Source organism: Mastigoproctus giganteus, chromosome 8 (genome assembly GCF_048544385.1).
Source record: "Mastigoproctus giganteus isolate SK-2022 chromosome 8, ASM4854438v1, whole genome shotgun sequence".
NCBI lineage: Eukaryota > Metazoa > Arthropoda > Arachnida > Uropygi > Thelyphonidae > Mastigoproctus > Mastigoproctus giganteus.
Genome location: NC_143582.1, coordinates 184,081,243 through 184,098,337, shown reverse-complemented (window position 1 = coordinate 184,098,337; position 17,095 = coordinate 184,081,243). Strand labels below are relative to the sequence as shown.

Sequence of the window (17,095 nt, the reverse complement as noted above, 5' to 3'; positions counted from 1 at the left end):
CATATTAATATATGCTCAACAAAAAACTGAAGGTTCTCCTCAAACTCTGACAGCAATGTTTTCAGTAGCACCTGCTAGGATTTTCATACAGTTTATGAGAATGTCCTAAACCCATGAAAGTGGATGAAAATTTTAAATGTTTTCCTATTTAAATTCTTAGGGCATTTTTAGAGGACATTTGGCTGAATTTCTGGAATATATAACACTGGATGAAATATGAATAAAATTGTTTTAATGTCTTATAGGGATGCAAGGTACAGAAGACACAGCAAGATTAATCAGTACTCAACATGTATGAAAAAGAGGAGCCAAGTTCTGTTGAGCAGTGCATTGTTATAAAGTTTCTGTTGAATGAAAATGTGAAATCAAAAACTTAAAGCTATGTTGTGCAAAGTTTTCAATCAGAAGGTCATAAAATGTGTAAAATATGTAAACAGTTGTGAAACCAGTCCAAAGGCATCTGTTTCCACTGAAGTGACACCTTGAAGGATCAAAAACGGGAGGTGCTCACCATAGTCCAGATTTTGAGCCTCCTGATTACCTTTTGGATCATTAAAAGATTTAAGTGGTAAAAAAAAAAGGTTAAAATAACAAGGATGTCATCAAACTATACAATTCTCATTTTGACAAAAACCAGAAAGTTTCTTTGAAGAAACAAAAATAAAGTTGTTGTGGCATTCTAAAGTTAGTAGAAAGATGGCAGCAATGTTTGATAGAGATCTATTTTGAGAAGTAACAATGTCTGTATTACTGGTACTCAGTGTTAGTATAAAAAAAAAATTCATATTAGAATCAATATATTTTGTTACTAACTGATTTTAACAAGGTATTTTCACCATTTGCTATGCTCATACCATTGTATTTTGGCTTTTATCTGCAATAATTACATTATTTTATTTATTCTATAAACAGAATGAATATCACAAACTGTCCCCTTTTCTAATTGAAGACAATCCTGTTGTTCTGGTTGTTGAATAATAATACTATACCCAGCAAGCATGTGGTTATGCACTGTGCACAGGTGGGAAATTTAAGGGCAGCATGGAAACTGCTCAAATATTCAGCATTATATATTTTCACAGTTCGGGATAAATATTAGCAAAACAATATAAGGAAGCAAAGTATATACAGTCAGCAACCCCCCCCCCCAACTTATTTTGCTTATTCCTTCTAATAATTCATCCAAACCTTCTTTAAATTTATTCGAACTACAGGTAACCCTCATATAACACAGTAGTTTGGTTCCTACAAAATCTCGCGTAATACGAAACTGTGTTATATGGGACTAAGAACATGTACAAAAAGGGGGTTACGTTGCAAAGGCTAACAAAAATATGCCATTTTTTCTATAACTATCGGAAACTTTATTTTTATAATAGTAGTAACTTAAATAGTAACAGCTGAACAAACAGCGTACCTTACAAACTGTGATACTTATATGTCAGATAATGTACGTTCATTTAAATTTTCGTCCTCTTCATCGATGCTAAGCACAATCTTTTCTGAAGCATCTGGATTTCATGTACCTTCTGCTCTCTTCGAAGTCACAATTATTTTTTATGATTTCAAACAAGCACAAGTTCAATAGCACAGAACCGAACCCAGGGATCTCCCAACAAAATACAGTGGACCCCCGCTTTAAATGATGTGAAAATCTGAAGAATATTTTCCAGTTAGCAAAATAACTTTATGCTTACATACATAGTTTAATTAATACATATATACTAATTGATATTTCTGTTCACTGATTTTTTTTTTATTTTTTTTGGTTGTAAAATTTAAAACAGCAAAAATTATAAGCAATTACCGTATTTCCCCATGTATAAGACGCACTTTTTTTCGAAAAATTTGGGGTCTAAAAACTGGGGGTGTCTTATACAGTGGTTGTAGATTTTTTTTACTTGCATTTTCCGCTTGTCTTTGCATTCATTGTTTTGCACTTGTTACTGGTATATTAGGTTACGTTTTGCCACATTCTGCCCAGAAATGGCTCAGAAAAGATTTTCGTACAGTGCTGAATTCAAGTTAAAAGTGATCCAGTTTGCAAAAGTGAATGGAAATCGTGCTGCTGAACATAACCCTGGTCCTCCTCCAACTGAGAAAACAATCCGAGACTGGCTACAGGAAGAAGAAACCCTACTGAAAACGCCACGGCAGAAGGCCATGAGAGGCAAGTCAGCAAAATGGCCTGATTTAGAGAGGGAATTGAAGACATGAATTGAAGAGCAAAGGGCAGTTGGAATTCCTGTGTCCATGATGGTTCAGCATGAGGCAAGAAGAATTGCTGATGAAAAAGAAGTTACTGATTTCAAAGGAGGACACAACTGGTGCTTCAGGTTCATGAAACAGAAAGGACTAAGCATGCGCACATGCACCAGACTTTCCCAAAAGATGCCTGAAAGCTATGAGCAGAAGGTCCTTGAATTTCATCATTTTGTCATTCAATGTCGGAAGACACATCAGTTTGAGTTGGGACAGATTGCAAATATGGACAAAGTCCCCCTTCAATTTGATGTCCCAAGTAACAGAACTGTTGATAAGAAGGGGATGAAAACTGTAACTGTGAAGACAAGTGGACATGAAAAGAGCCATTATACAGTTGTTCTAGCTTGTTGTGCTGACAGAACCAAGCTGCCTCCTATGCTGATTTTCAAACGCAAAACAATGCCAAAAGAAGACATTCCTCGAGGACTGATTGTCCATGTTCATGACAAGGGTTGGATGGATCAGGATGGGATGAAGATCTAGTTTGAGAAAGTTTGGAGCAGGAGACCAGGTGGGATCTTACGCAAACCTGCCCTATTGGTTACGTTTTGCCACATTCTGCTCAGAAATGGCTCAGAAAAGATTTTCGTACAGTGCTGAAAATCTATTGGTGCTTGATCAGTTCAGGGCACACATAACAAAAAACACAAAGAAGATTGCTGCAGAGCAAAAAACAAAACTTGCCGTCATACCTGGAGGCTTGAAATCCCAGATCCAACCACTTGATGTCAGCATTAACAAACCCTTCAAAGCTGCCAGAAGAGACGAATGGAACCAATGGATGAAGTCTTCTGGGGACAATTTGACACCAGCAGGAAGAGTGAAGAAACCAACTATAGGAGAAGTTTGTACCTGGGTGAAAAGATCCTGGGACAATATCAAGATTGAGATCATTGTCAAGTCATTTAAGAAGTGTGGCATTTCAAATGCCATAGATAGAACTGACGACGAGGCAATATATGAAGACAGTGATTTGTCATCAGACACAGATGAGGAGTTGTATGAATTTTATGATGAATAAAACTTGAGTTCAATAACTTTATGTTATTGAATTTTTTATACATTTTTTTTCAAATTTCGGGCCCCAAAATTAAGGTGCGTCTTATACATGGGGAAATACGGTAATAACAAAGAACATGGCACGCACGAGTTGCAACAAACACAATATGGAGTAATGAGTTTCTGAAAATTTATTTATATGATTGAATATTTCATGGAAGGGGAAACATATTTCACGATAATAACGTGAAAACCCAGAATTCCAGCTATTGGTACTATAGCAAATGTAAGAAGATCGAGTTTACTACCCGTTTATAATTGATTACACTAACAGAAAAGACCAGTAAACCAGAAACTACAAATTGTTTTTGTTTTATGGTAGCGATCTCCAGAAATGTGCTTTAGAAAAATATCATGAAGGCGATAACAACTAGCGAGTCAACAGCAGGGATTCACAAAAAGGAATGGAAACATTGAAAATTACATCCAACATAATAGCAGGGTTTTTCCAGCACAAAAGCTCAAAAATACAGTGTTATGCGAGATTTCCAGCAGTTCTCAAACTGTGTCAGAGCAAAACTTTGTTGTAGAAGTACCGTGTTGTGCAAGGATTGCCGCAATTTATCAATCGTGTTAAAGTGAAACCATGTTGTAGAAGTACCGTGTTATACGGGGGTTGCCTGTATTTACATCTACAACAACGGAAGCTTATTCCAACAATCAATTATTCCCTAGCTGAAAGCAAATTTCTACACATCTATTCTGCAACCAACCATTTTCAGTTTAAATTTATGTTGCTTTGTGTGTGCCATCTGAGAATGAGTAAGATACTATTAGCATTAAGTTTACTTAGCCCTTTTTAAAGCCTTATAATATTGAATTAAATTACTATGCAGATGCCTAGTTTCTAGAGACTAGAATATACAAAACCCTAGTCTTTCTTGGTAAGAATATTCTTTTGTGTAACTTCACTGAATCTTGATGCACTTCCCTGCACTCTTTCCAACAGATCTATGTCCTTGCTAAAATGAGGTTTCCAAATCTGTATACAGTATTCCAGATGTGGCCTAACCAATTCCTTATAAAATGGGATAATCACCTCTTTATCACTGCTGGCAAAGTTCCTGTATATCACTGACTACTGAGACTATACAATTATTCCTAAGTCTTTCTTACTTATGAATTCCCTTGAGTTTCGTGATGTCCAAATGGTATGTTGTTGCAGAATTACTGATATCTAAATGCTGCATAACTTGCATTTGTCAGTGTTAAAGTACAATTGCAATTAGCCTTATTCTATTTACAAAAATATTTATCTGATAACAAAACACTTATTTTGTCATTTTTTGTCCAGTGGTGTCTCCTGTACGAGATTCCAACAGTAGTCTGCCAACATATTTGGATTTCATTTTTTCTGGTTATCTTTTTTCCATTTGAGAAATATCTGGGTGAAACCTTCCACCATGTTCATTGGAGACCCCTCCCAAAAAAGTCTAAATGGGAATGTAGGAAATGAAGCTTTAATGACATATTGCATCTAACCTCTCTGTACGCTAAAATGAGCTTATCCACAATTTCACTGTAATTTTTTGATTTTTTATTACCTAAAAAGTTCCAGCAGACATTTTTAAATGCCTTCCAGGCTGTTATTTCTCTAGCCTTTAATTTAATAGTGAATTCCTCACTTTGGAATAGCAGTTTGATTTGAGGACCCACAAGAATTCTCAATAACCTACGAAATTCTGTTGAAATTATTTCAGGGAGGAAATTGATGCCGAACAATGTAATCTGCCTTAGCAAGCCTAATCCCTCAGTAACTTGAAAATACACTAATACTTACTGTTGGGCTCTGGTATTCTCTGACAATTTATTATCATCCTGAATATTTTGATGATATAACTGATGATTATCAGTTCATCTGATATCCATCAGTTATATCAGTATCTCTTATAATTGTCAATATCTCTTAATTGTCATAAAAAATTATCTCCTGGACATGTCCCATTTGGTCTTATAAAACTTGTTTATAAGGACATATTTAGAACCCAGGATTAGCCGTGGTATTTATCCTATTTCAAATCCCCCCCCCACCATTAATATACCTAAAAATTCAAAATACTTGCTGGACATGCTCAGAATCGTTTCCAATGAATCAGGGGACATGCTGGCAAGCTTTGATGAAGAGCCACGTTTCAAACATCTATTCCTTCTTCCAAGCTAAATCCAGCATCTTGGCTTTAGCTTGAGAGACTACTCTGCTTTTTTGGTAATTTTTTGAAAATTCAAAAAGTAAACACACAAACTTAACTCCCACGAATTCCATGAAGTTTTCTGCTGATGAGAAAGATGAAAAAATTCTAGGGTTTTAATAAAAGTGAGCAACAATGTATATTTAAGTAAAAATATATACGTAATAAATTTTAATACAGTGGACACCACTTATTGTGATTACTTCAGGACTCAATTAAAGTGATAACAATAATTGATGGATCAAGAATGCTGCTTTTCAGCGTTATTTATTGATGCAGAGTGGCAATGTGTATATTAAAAAGGCGGAAGCACAGAAAGAGAAAGCACTAATATCAAGCAATATAAAGTACTTTAATTTGACTGTCCACTATTTCTTTGAGAAAATCATCAATAAAATGAAACTGTCACAAGGTTTCTGGAAATTCATACAAACCATTAAAAACTCAGGCTTAATGTCTAAGTTTGCATATGATATAAAGGTTGGCAGGATTGTTAATGGCACTAATGACAGTATGCTACTGCAACAGGATCTAGAAAGGTTGAGCAGATGAGCTGAGAGGTGGCAACTGAAGTTTAACATTGACAAATGCAAAGTACTGCATATGGGAAGCAGTAACCCCAGAGTAACGTATCAACTGTGTGGTACTATACTGACAGTGGTAGAGAATGAAAAGGACCTGGGGGTAATTGTGCTTATGTTGCTATGGGGGTTTGATGGCGCTTAAGCTGCTTTGGCCTCCACAGCCGAGTGGTCAGGAGTGGGAGTGCAGTAGCACACCTCTGAGTAGACTGGGGTTCAATCCCCTGACTGCTGAATATGGTCGATCTGCCAACCCGCACCGGACCAGTGTGGCAGATTATGGTCCATTTTCCTCAGCATGATTTGTTGAGGAGGTTTCCATCCTGCAGTGGGTTGATAATGGCTGCACTTTTACTTTTTTTTTTTTTTAAAAGCTGCTTTGGCTATAATGCACCTATTCATTTATTGTAGGAATACATGAGAAGTTTTCATAACGTCAGAAAAGGCTGAGATCATAAATGATTCAAAATTCCAATTTGCTTCAGAAAGTTGAAAAATTCAGAAACATTTGCATTGTCACCGATAAGATTCTCTAGATTTATTGGTTTCCGAAGATTAACCAACGATAGCAAGGTTGAATTATAGAGGTTGAGAATTGTGTTTAACAGTCGGGTTTATAGAACAATGTGGACACTGCAGTGGATCATCTCCTGTTAGTAAATGAAGGTGGGTCAGATGTATATGACCTATTCTTGCTCTTGAAAGGACTACTACTTCTCATCTAGATGTACAGACACTGGACCGCCAAATTTGGGGATCCTGTTCGTTATTAGTTTATGAGTGCCAGCTTGTTGTCCATTCTGATAAGCACGCGACATGAATGATTTGTGCATAGTCTGATGCTGGAATAGGGATACTGGTTAAATCTAAGGTAGTTGGATTTTTTGCAGCTTTATCAGCCAGTTCATTACCAGAAATTTCAGAATGTGCCAGAATCCAGCAGAAGGTGACCAGTTGGGGCGTTCTTCAATCTGCAGTAATAATCTTCTAATTTCGTTTAGAACAGGGTGAACTTTATCTGAAGAATTACATAATGCTAAGATTGAGCTGAGAGAATCAGTGTAAATGACAAATTTTAATGAGCAGTCAGAACAGAGATTTTCTAAGGCCAGTTTAATTGCATATAATTCTGCTAAGAAGATACTGAATTCAGGTGGAAGGGAGGCTGAAATAGTGGTATTTCGGAACACTGTTGCTGCTCCAACATTTGAGTTGGATTTAGAGCCATCTGTATAAATTGGAGAAAAATCAATATATCTGTGGGTGTGAACTTCATGAAGTTATTTCACATTTGATGCTTGTAGAATATTTTTTCCCCATTGGCAGAGGTAAGTGTCACAGGTCGGTAGAGGAGGAGTCCATGTTATTACCTGTTGTACAGAACGAATGGAAAAATCTCAAGCCTGCATCAGTTCGAGAAGGCGGAGATCAGCTGGTTTTATTATGCTAGGCTTATTTCTGCAAAAGGTTTTCTAATGGTGGATTGAATATGTATGACTGAATTGGATGCAAGGCACAATTTTGTACTTTGATAGCATACTTCAGTAACAGTGTTTTCCTATGTAAAGTCCGTGGGGGCTCATGAGCATCAATGTAGAGGCTATGTGCTGGTGGTGTTCTGAAAGCCCAAGTGCAATCCTCAAGGCACTATGCTGAACTGGATCAAGCCAGCACAAAGCAGATGCTCTGGCAGAATCATAGACAGGAGCACCATAATCGAGACGGGATCTGATTAATGCCCTGTATAACTGAAGCACAGAGGTATGATTTGCACCCCATGTTAGGGTGGATAAAGTTCTGAGTATATTTAATTTTTTTAAACAGGCAGTACAGTCGGTCCTCGTATAACACGTATTTGCATTACACGAATTCGATCATACACGATTTATAAATAGGAGAACGTTATCTTATATAACACAAACCGAATTCGCTTATACACGATTCGCCTTTGTGTTTACAAGAAATGGCAGTCGAACACGGAATCACCCCAACTGAACGCAACACGATAGGAATGAAGAAGATTTTGAAAATGTATTTATGTTTTTTTATATCAGTAAAGGGGAAACACATTTCACCATAATAACGTAAAAACCAACACAATTCCAGTTATCGATATAATAGCAAATGCAATTAGATGGAGTTTACTACCAGTTTATAACAGATTTCACTAGCAGAAACGCAACTGTAAATTGTTTTTATTGTTTTATGGTAGTAACTCCCAGAAATGTGCTTTAGTAAAATGTGAGGTGTTAATAGTGTATCTCGGCCTTTACGGTGTTGTTTATTCAGTTGCTACACGCGCGCAGCTTTGTTTATGTGTATCAAGCGTGCCTCCTCATTGTGTAATTGTGCTTTATTCCCTAAAAATGAGTAAAATACTTAAAGGTGTGAAAAGGAAACGTCCTGGTGAAGACACTGCAGATTCAGAGAGAAAAATAAAAGCAATATCGATAAACAGAGGCGGACTGGATCAAAAATTCTTAACAGGGAAAATTTATAGTGGCCTCATACTACGGTTTATGGCCAAAATCACACCGGCCCCCAGCCCACCGTGGTTTCCCCCGTAAGGCTTCTGTCCGCCTCTGTCGATAGAGAAAAAATATGAAATTGTGAAACGCTTTGAGCGAAATGAAAGGCCATGTGATATTGCACGTGCTATAGACCTAAATCAGGCAACGCCGAGAATTAGAAAGAATGCAGAGAAAATAAAAACAACTCAGTGTAATTAAAATCCATTAGATTAAGACACAAAGAATTGGAAGAGATGGAACGGCTGTCATCTGTTTGGATAGAAAATCAAACAAAAAGCAAGTTTGCTTACGATAGAAGCAAAAGCATTAGCAATATTTTATTACGACTTACGTATTATAATTTATACAGTACTTATGTATTATAAAATACGTAAGTACTGTATAAATTATAATACGTATAATAATATACGTATTATAATACGTATAATAAATTATAATACGTAATAAGTATTATAAAATACGTAAGTATTTTATTACGACTATTTTATTTAATATAATAATTTTTTTACGAATAAAATACGCATTTTATTCGTAAAAAATACTTTTTTAGTATTAAAAAATACTTTATTATAATATAATATTTTTATTACGTATTTTAATTGTTATAAAATACGTAAGTATTTTATAACGATTAAAATTGCCCGATTATTTATTGTGTTTGGTAATGTTTTGGTTCCAAATGTGTGTTCAATCTTGGGTGGTCGGCACCTAACCCCACTTTTCCCATAGGGCCCGTTGTTTATATTGCACGATTTTGCATTGCACGAGGATTTCTAGGAACGCAACTATCTTGCTATACGAGGACAGACTGTATGTACATTTTTAATATGGTCTAAGAAATTTAATTTGTTGTCAAGGATTAGTCCTAGAAATCTGATGTTAGTAGTGACTGGGATGGAGACATTGGAAAATTGAAGTTCAGGATCCAGATGAAGTTTGCATTAGTCTACAAAAATGGATAGCAACTGTTTTCTGCTGAGAGTCAATAGCCATTAAGGCTGGCCCATTGTTGTATTTTATTAAGTGATATCTGAAGCTGCCTTTGAATAGATCTCATGTTTTGGGAATGACAGAAAATAGAAAGGTCATCCGCATAAAGGTACGACTCAACTGTATTTAGAAGCTGTTTAGTGATGGAATCGATTCTAAGAGCTGTATCGATTCAGTAGTGATCCCTGAGGAACACCTTCGTGAATGAAAGTTGTAGAGAGGTCATTTTTGTATCTTACTTGAAACAATCTAGTGCGTAGAAAGTTCTGAACAAGTATGGGAAGGTTGCCCCGTAGACCGAGAGAATAAAGATCACTAAGTATGCCATGCTGCCAGGTGGTGTCAAAAGCCTTCTCTATATCTATAGAAACCATTACTAGATGTTCATGTTTAATGAAGGCATTGCGAAATGGCAAATTCAGCCTTGATCGTGAGATCCAAGCATGACCTGTTTTGTCGAAAGCCATGTTGACTATTGCTCATTAGATGTTGTGACTCTGATCCAGACAAGTCTACTGTGGACAATTTTTTCAAGGATTTTGCTGAGGCAGCTTGACAGAGATATCAGTCTATAGCTATTGGGGGGGGGGGATCTTTTCTGGGCTTCAGGAATCCCAAAGTGGTGCCAAGAAGTTGCAATATTTTCTAAAAAAAATACAGTTGTAAAAGACCAGGAGGAGGCATAAAGCTTTGTCATCAAGATATTGCAGCATGACATAATAGATCCCATCTGGTCCGGCACCATTATGAGCTGTTTTAATGGCATGGAAAAGTTCAGAATATTGTAGAGGTTTATTATATGGTAGAATGAGGGCGGTTTGCAAGTTAATAGAATACTGTTCTCTACTGTTTTCCTTCTTCTGGGCTCTCTTCTTATTTCTTTTAAGAAATTAGAGCTACTTAACAGAAATTTTTAATGAATACAAGAGAAACAAAGGAAAACTCAGTCGCCGGGGAGAAAAAACGCTCCGTAAATGCCCCATAATCGCACCACAATTACCCAGCCCCGGGTGCCAAGCAGGTCACGGAAATGCTTGGCACCCGGGGCTGGGTAATTGTGCAGGCATATATGAAGTTTTCTGAGCAGATTCTCTGGAAAGATGTATTATTAAGCTGATGTTGCTGAGATTTCAGCCAAAGTATTGTCCAAAGCATCAGCTATATCCGAGGGACAAGACAAATCTTGCCCATTCCAGGAGAGGACTGGAGAAGGTATGGTTGGAAACTTACCAGAAAGCTGTCTTTTTTTTTTCAAATTAATTTGCTGTCAGTATTTCTGTTAACTGTTGATGCAAAATGGGTTCAGGATTATTTTTTGGCTTGCCTCTGTATGAAACGTGCTTTTGCCCTTAATTTCTTATAATTTATCAGATTGACTGTGATTGGATATTGCCAAAACAAATTCCAGGCTTTATTTTTTGCTTTTGTGCATCCCTCATTCCACTAATAATTATAATGCTTTCGTCCTGGGGGATTTGATAATGGTATTGTATCTTTGACCACATTTAGGAGATGCGACATGATGTAATCTATCACATCATCAATAGGCTGGAGACAGACTTTTTTTCTCATAGAAAGAGATTTACGACTGAAATTTTGTCCAGGGTTTAGTTAAAGGAGCCTGTGCTATCAATACCTTGCATATGATTGGGAAGTGATCACTGTCCATAGGGTCATTTATAACATACCACTCTTTTTATGGTCGGGACCAGTACTGGAGAACAAATGGAGAGATCTATTGCTGAAGTATGTCCAGTTGGGAGCTGAATGTGAGTGTGCATGCCAGTATTCAATATCGCGAGGTTTAGTGCCTCTAAAAGACTTTCAATGAGTCGACCCCATCTATCTAATTTAATGGCGCCCCATAAGGAGTGGTGCGCATTCAAGTCCCCTTATATATAGAAAGGTGGAGATATCTGTAGGAAGAGGTCTTCAAGTTCTTTTAAACAGTAAGTATGGTTTGGCTGCAAGTAGATTGACACAAGTGTTATTGAAATATGGAGCGTTATACGAACAGCAACAGCTCCTATTTCACTTTGAAGTGGGATATGCTTAGTTGGGATTTTTGAATTTATTAGGATTGCAACACCACCATGGGCAGCATTTGCTGTATTATGATCTCTTCAATAAAGGCAACAGTTCTTTATTGAAGGAGAAATTTGTGAAGTTAGGTAAATTTCCTGAAGAGAAAGAGCAAATGGAGAATACGGGTTAATTAGATCATGGATATCGTCTGTGTTGGAACGAAAGTCTCTACAGTTCCATTGCAAAATACAAGGTATTATTTGTGTTTAATTGATGGAGCTATATCTGACTGCTTTTTTGAAGGTGACTAGCTTATGACGTTCTACTTTTGGTTTATCTTTTTTGGAGAAAACTGGCCGACCAGTGTCCATTTCTTTTTCTTCGGCATGGATTTCTAAAATTGGATTTTCCTGAATAGATGAGCCATCTGTATCCATGATTGTGTCCTGGGTACTTTTCATTGCATTTAAATTTGTAATATCAGACGTAGCAGCACACAATGGAGGAGAAGATGCCACTGGTATTGTCAGAGGAGTATTATTTGCCTGGTCTGAGAGTTTGGGTTGTTGTTTATGCATATTTGGTTGTTGCTCAGAGAGGACAGTTCTAGCCCAGTCAGAAATTGATTTGTTAATGTGAACTGTGATATCTGTTTGAGTGGAAACTGTTTGGTATTTTTTATAGCATAGGTAATATTTTTGTTTAGAGGAGGTGCAACTAGTTTTCTTGCTTCTTGGTAGCTGACTTTATTCTCAATCTTGTATTTTACAATTTTTTTCTCAGTTTTCCATTTTTCACAAGTTTTGGAATATTGCAGGGTGGTCAACCTTTGCAGTTCGGGCACATCATTTTTGTAGCTGAACAGTCACTCTGATTGTGATCTGGGGACCCACAATTGGGGCAGACAAGAACTCCTCTGCATATGGTTTTAGAGTGGCCATACTTTTGGCATTTATAACATCTTAGAGGATTGGGAATGTACTGGCAGATGGATGCGGCAAAGTAAATAATCTGCTTTTAGTCACTATATGTTTTGTCCTGCAACTCTCGGGTAATTTCTTCCTCTGTGACATTTAAAAGGTCCCAACTGGATATCACACCCTTAGATGAATTTAGGGTTGTGTGGGAATTTTTACCAGAATGCCAGCAAAGTGTGATCTGCAAAAGTTTCTCCGAATGTCTGTGGTTCGTAGTTTCCACTAATAGGTCTCCTGATTGCAGTCTCTTAACAGTCTTTGGAGATCCTGCAGTACCTTCCAGATGTTTTTGTATCACGAAGGGAGACAGTTTGCTCATAGGTTGACTAGTGAGGGAGCAGATAATTAAAAACGATGGGCAGGGTTGCTCCATCTTATTAGTCTTCTGTCTCTTTGGATCATTTCCTAAGTCATGACTGGAGTTATGGTCAATATAGGTTTCTGTTCTTGAGCATGAAGGCTCTAAGGGTGGATAATTATTTTTATCCATGATGGCTCCTTTTGGCCCTGGGGGTTTCTCTTTACTACCCAGGTTACCGGCCCCGGTAACCTGGGTGGTAAAGCCTCATTTTAGGAAGGATGTAGAGTTGCTAGAATAAGTACAGAGAATGGCAACAAGATTGATGAGGGGAACAAAGGGGTGCTCTTACGAAGAAAGGCTCAAGTTATGCAAATTACAGTGTCTCGAGACCAGGCACCTGCGAGGTGATCTGATCTGATTTTTCCTCTTTCCCAGATTAATTGCCTGAGGGAGGCATAAATTCAAATTGAGGAAAGACAGTTGCAGAACAGATGTGTGAAAATTTCCCTTTAGCCAGCAGGTGGTTGATTTCTGGAACAAACTTCTATCGGTCATTGTAGAAGTGGACTGCTTAAATAAATTCAAGGTAGAACTAGACAAACATTCGGATGGGTGAAATGGGAAGGGTTTTTTTTTTTTTTTTTGGCTGATGTATAAGCTTGCTTTCATGCATCATATGCCTCTACTAATACTAATGCTAAAACAAATAGAGAAAATATTAAAATATTAAAATCAAGAATTAGAAAAGGGGTAATGTTTTACCATCAAACAGTCGGATTGGCATGAGTACAGATACTTTCTTTCGTGGAGTAACAACACTGACACCCATATGAAATGTACAAAGCAAAATCAGTAACTAGCCACAAACATGTTGGAGTTCAAGAACAAATCATGATGTTATGAAATGACTTCCACTGCACATGCATGAACCACAATAAGCACAAAAATTGATAAACTAAAGCAGGGATTACAATAAACAGTGTTTTTTCTATGAATCCCTATACATCTGATCAGGACTAAAATTGATAACATTATCTGTGATTACAATAAGCGGTGTGCACTGTATATTGGCATTAATTCATGCCTTGTTTGCTTCTCATATTTTGAATGAGCTACATCGATATGCCCACCGTCTCCACTAATCAAAACTGTCATGTATATTCTGCACTGAACTGCATAATCAAGGCAATCTCTTTTTGTTAAATGTCCTCTCCTTCAAATAGTTCCTTATAAATGCATTTACATATAGGCATATTACCAAATGGGAAGAAAATAAAATATCGTATTTCTCCATGTATAAGACGCACCTTGGGGACCAAAATTTGAAAAAAAAAAAAAAAAAAAAAAAAAAAAAAAAATGTATTACATAAAGTTATTGAACTCAAGTTTTAGGCATCATAAAATTCATACAACTCATCACTATCAAAACTCCCATCCATTAGCTTGTCCTCATCTGTGTCTGATGACGAATCAGTGTCTTCATATATTGCCTCATTCTCAGTTCCATCTATGGCATTTGAAATGCCACACTTCTTAAATGACTTGACAACGATCTCAATCTTGATATTATCCCAGGATCTTTTCACCCAGGTACAAACTTCTCCTATAGTTGGTTTCTTCACTCTTCCTGCTGGTGTCAAATTGTCCCCAGAAGACTTCATCCATTGGTTCCATTTGTCTCTCATGTCAGCTTTTTTTTTTTTTTTTTTTTTTTTTAGGAGCATTAGCAACTAAGGCCATATTGCTCTGGGATATGCGGTGGCCATTCCCTGACTTTCCGCATTCTCCGTATTTGGTGGTGACGGGCTCGAACCCTGATCTAATCAAGAAGCGTGTGCTACGCACTGCTGCTCCTTCCCACCTGGTTACAGACGCCTCTCTCTCATGTCAGCTTTGAAGGGTTTGTTAATGCTGACATCAAGTGGTTGGAGCTGGGATGTCAAGGTATGACGGCAAGTTCTGTTTTTTGCTCTGCAGCAATCTGTATTTTTTGTTATGTGTGCCCTGAACTGATCAAGCACCAATAGGGCAGGTTTGCGTAAGACCCCACCTGGTTTCCTGCTCCAAACTTTCTCAAACCAGATCTTTATCCCATCCTGATCCATCCAACCCTTGTTATGAACATGGACAATCAGTCCTCGAGGAATGTCTTCTTTTGGCATTGTTTTGTGTTTGAAAATCACAAAAGATGATGCAAGAAAGCAAATGTATGAGCTTATGCTGCATCAGCCAAAAAAAAAAAAAAAAAAAAAAAATCGCACCATTCCCTCCAAATGCCTGTCCAGTTCCTCCTTAAATTTATTCAACCTATCAACTTCCACAACGACAGATGGAAGTTTGTTCCAGCAATTAACCACCCGCTGGCTAAAGGCAAATTTCCGCACAATCTATTCTACATCTGTCTTTTCTTAATTTGAATTTATGCCCCCTTAGGTTCGTAATCTGAACAAGTGGAAGGATCCCATCAGAATTCAGCGTGCTCAATCCATTCAAGGCCTAATATACCTCAATCAGATCACCGCGCAGGTGCCTAGTCTCCAGCCACTGCAATTTGCAGAACTTAAGCCTCTCTTGGTAAGAGGATCCCTTCATTCCCCTCACCAATCTTGTTGCCCTTCTCTGTACCCGCTCAAGTAAATCTACATCCTTCCTAAAATGAGGTCTCCAGACCTGTACGCAGTACTCAAGGCGTGGCCTGACCATTGCCTTATACAGAGGGATAATCACCTCCTTTTCCCTGCTAGCAAAATTCCTATATATCATTGACAAAACCCCATGACCCCTGGCAGCCTGTCTGCATTGCTCAGAGAACTTCATATCTGACTGCACAATTACTCCCAGGTCTTTTTCATTTTCTACCACCTTAAGTGTAGTACCACACAGTTGGTACGTTTCTCTGGGGTTATTTCTACCCATATGCAGTACTTTGAATTTGTCAAGGTTAAACTTCAGAACTACTACTATCAGTATAGGAGGCAGCTTGGTTCCGTCGGCACAACAAGCTAGAACAACTGTATAATGGCTCTTTTCATGTCCACTTGTCTTCACAGTTACAGTTTTCACCCCCTTCTTATCAACAGTTCTGTTACTTGGGACATCAAATTGAAGGGGGACTTTGTCCATATTTGCAATCTATCCCAACTCAAACCGTGTCTTCCGACATTGAATGACATAACGAAATTCAAGGACCTTCTGCTCATAGCTTTCAGGCATCTTTTGGGCAAGTCTAGTGCGTGTACGCATGCTTAGTCCATTCCGTTTCATGAACCTGAAGCACCAATTGTGTCCTCCTTTGAAATCAGTAACTTCTTTTTCATCAGCAATTCTTCTTGCCTCATGCTGAACCATCTTTGTGGACACAGGAATTCCAATTGCCCTCTGCTCCTCAATCTATATCTTCAATTCCCTCTCTAAATTAGGCCATTTTGCTGACCTGCCTCTAATGGCCTTCTTCTGCCGTGGCGTTTTCAGTAGTTTCTTCTTCCCGTAGCCAGTCTCGGATTGTTTTCTCAGTTGGAGGAGGACCAAGGTTACGTTCAGCAGCACGATTTCCATTCACTCTTACACACTGGATCACTTTGATCCAGTTTGTAAGAGTGAACTTGAATTCAGCACTGTACGAAAATCTTTTCTGAGCCATTTCTGGGCAGAATGTGGCAAAACGTAACCTAATATACTGGTAACAAGTGCGAAACAATGAGTGCAACCACAACAAGCGGGAAATGCAAGTAAAAAAAAATCTACAACCACTGTATAAGACGCACCCAGTTTTTAGACCCCAAATTTTTCGAAAAAAGGTGCGTCTTATACATGGGGAAATACGGTATTTGATATTCTATTTTATTAATAATTACAAAAGGCTTCTGTTTGCATGATTATTTGAGGCATGATGTCAATGAGTAGTGCCTGAGCAAGTGGAACATACAGTTCATATTTATGCTTAATTATAAAGTCCTAGCAATATCAAGTGTTGCTATTTATTATGGTAATGTTAATTGCCTAAATTAATAAAATTATATATTATTAATTTTAGCATCGTATATTTGTTCAGAAAAAGAACTTCACATTATGATTAGTAACAAAACAGTCCCCAAACCTTTTCTGAGGACACCACGACAATATGCTCAAAACTGGACCAATCCCAAAAAATCAGGGAGTCTTGTCACTCTACCCACAA

At 37.6% G+C, this 17,095-nt stretch overlaps 1 protein-coding gene across 2 annotated transcripts in view; it reads right to left on the bottom strand.

Annotated features, from left to right (window-relative positions):
- The window catches only part of Atg13 (Autophagy-related 13), a 124,075-nt gene that overhangs the window by 50,711 nt on the left and 56,269 nt on the right, over positions 1–17,095 (bottom strand). The window lies entirely within an intron of this gene.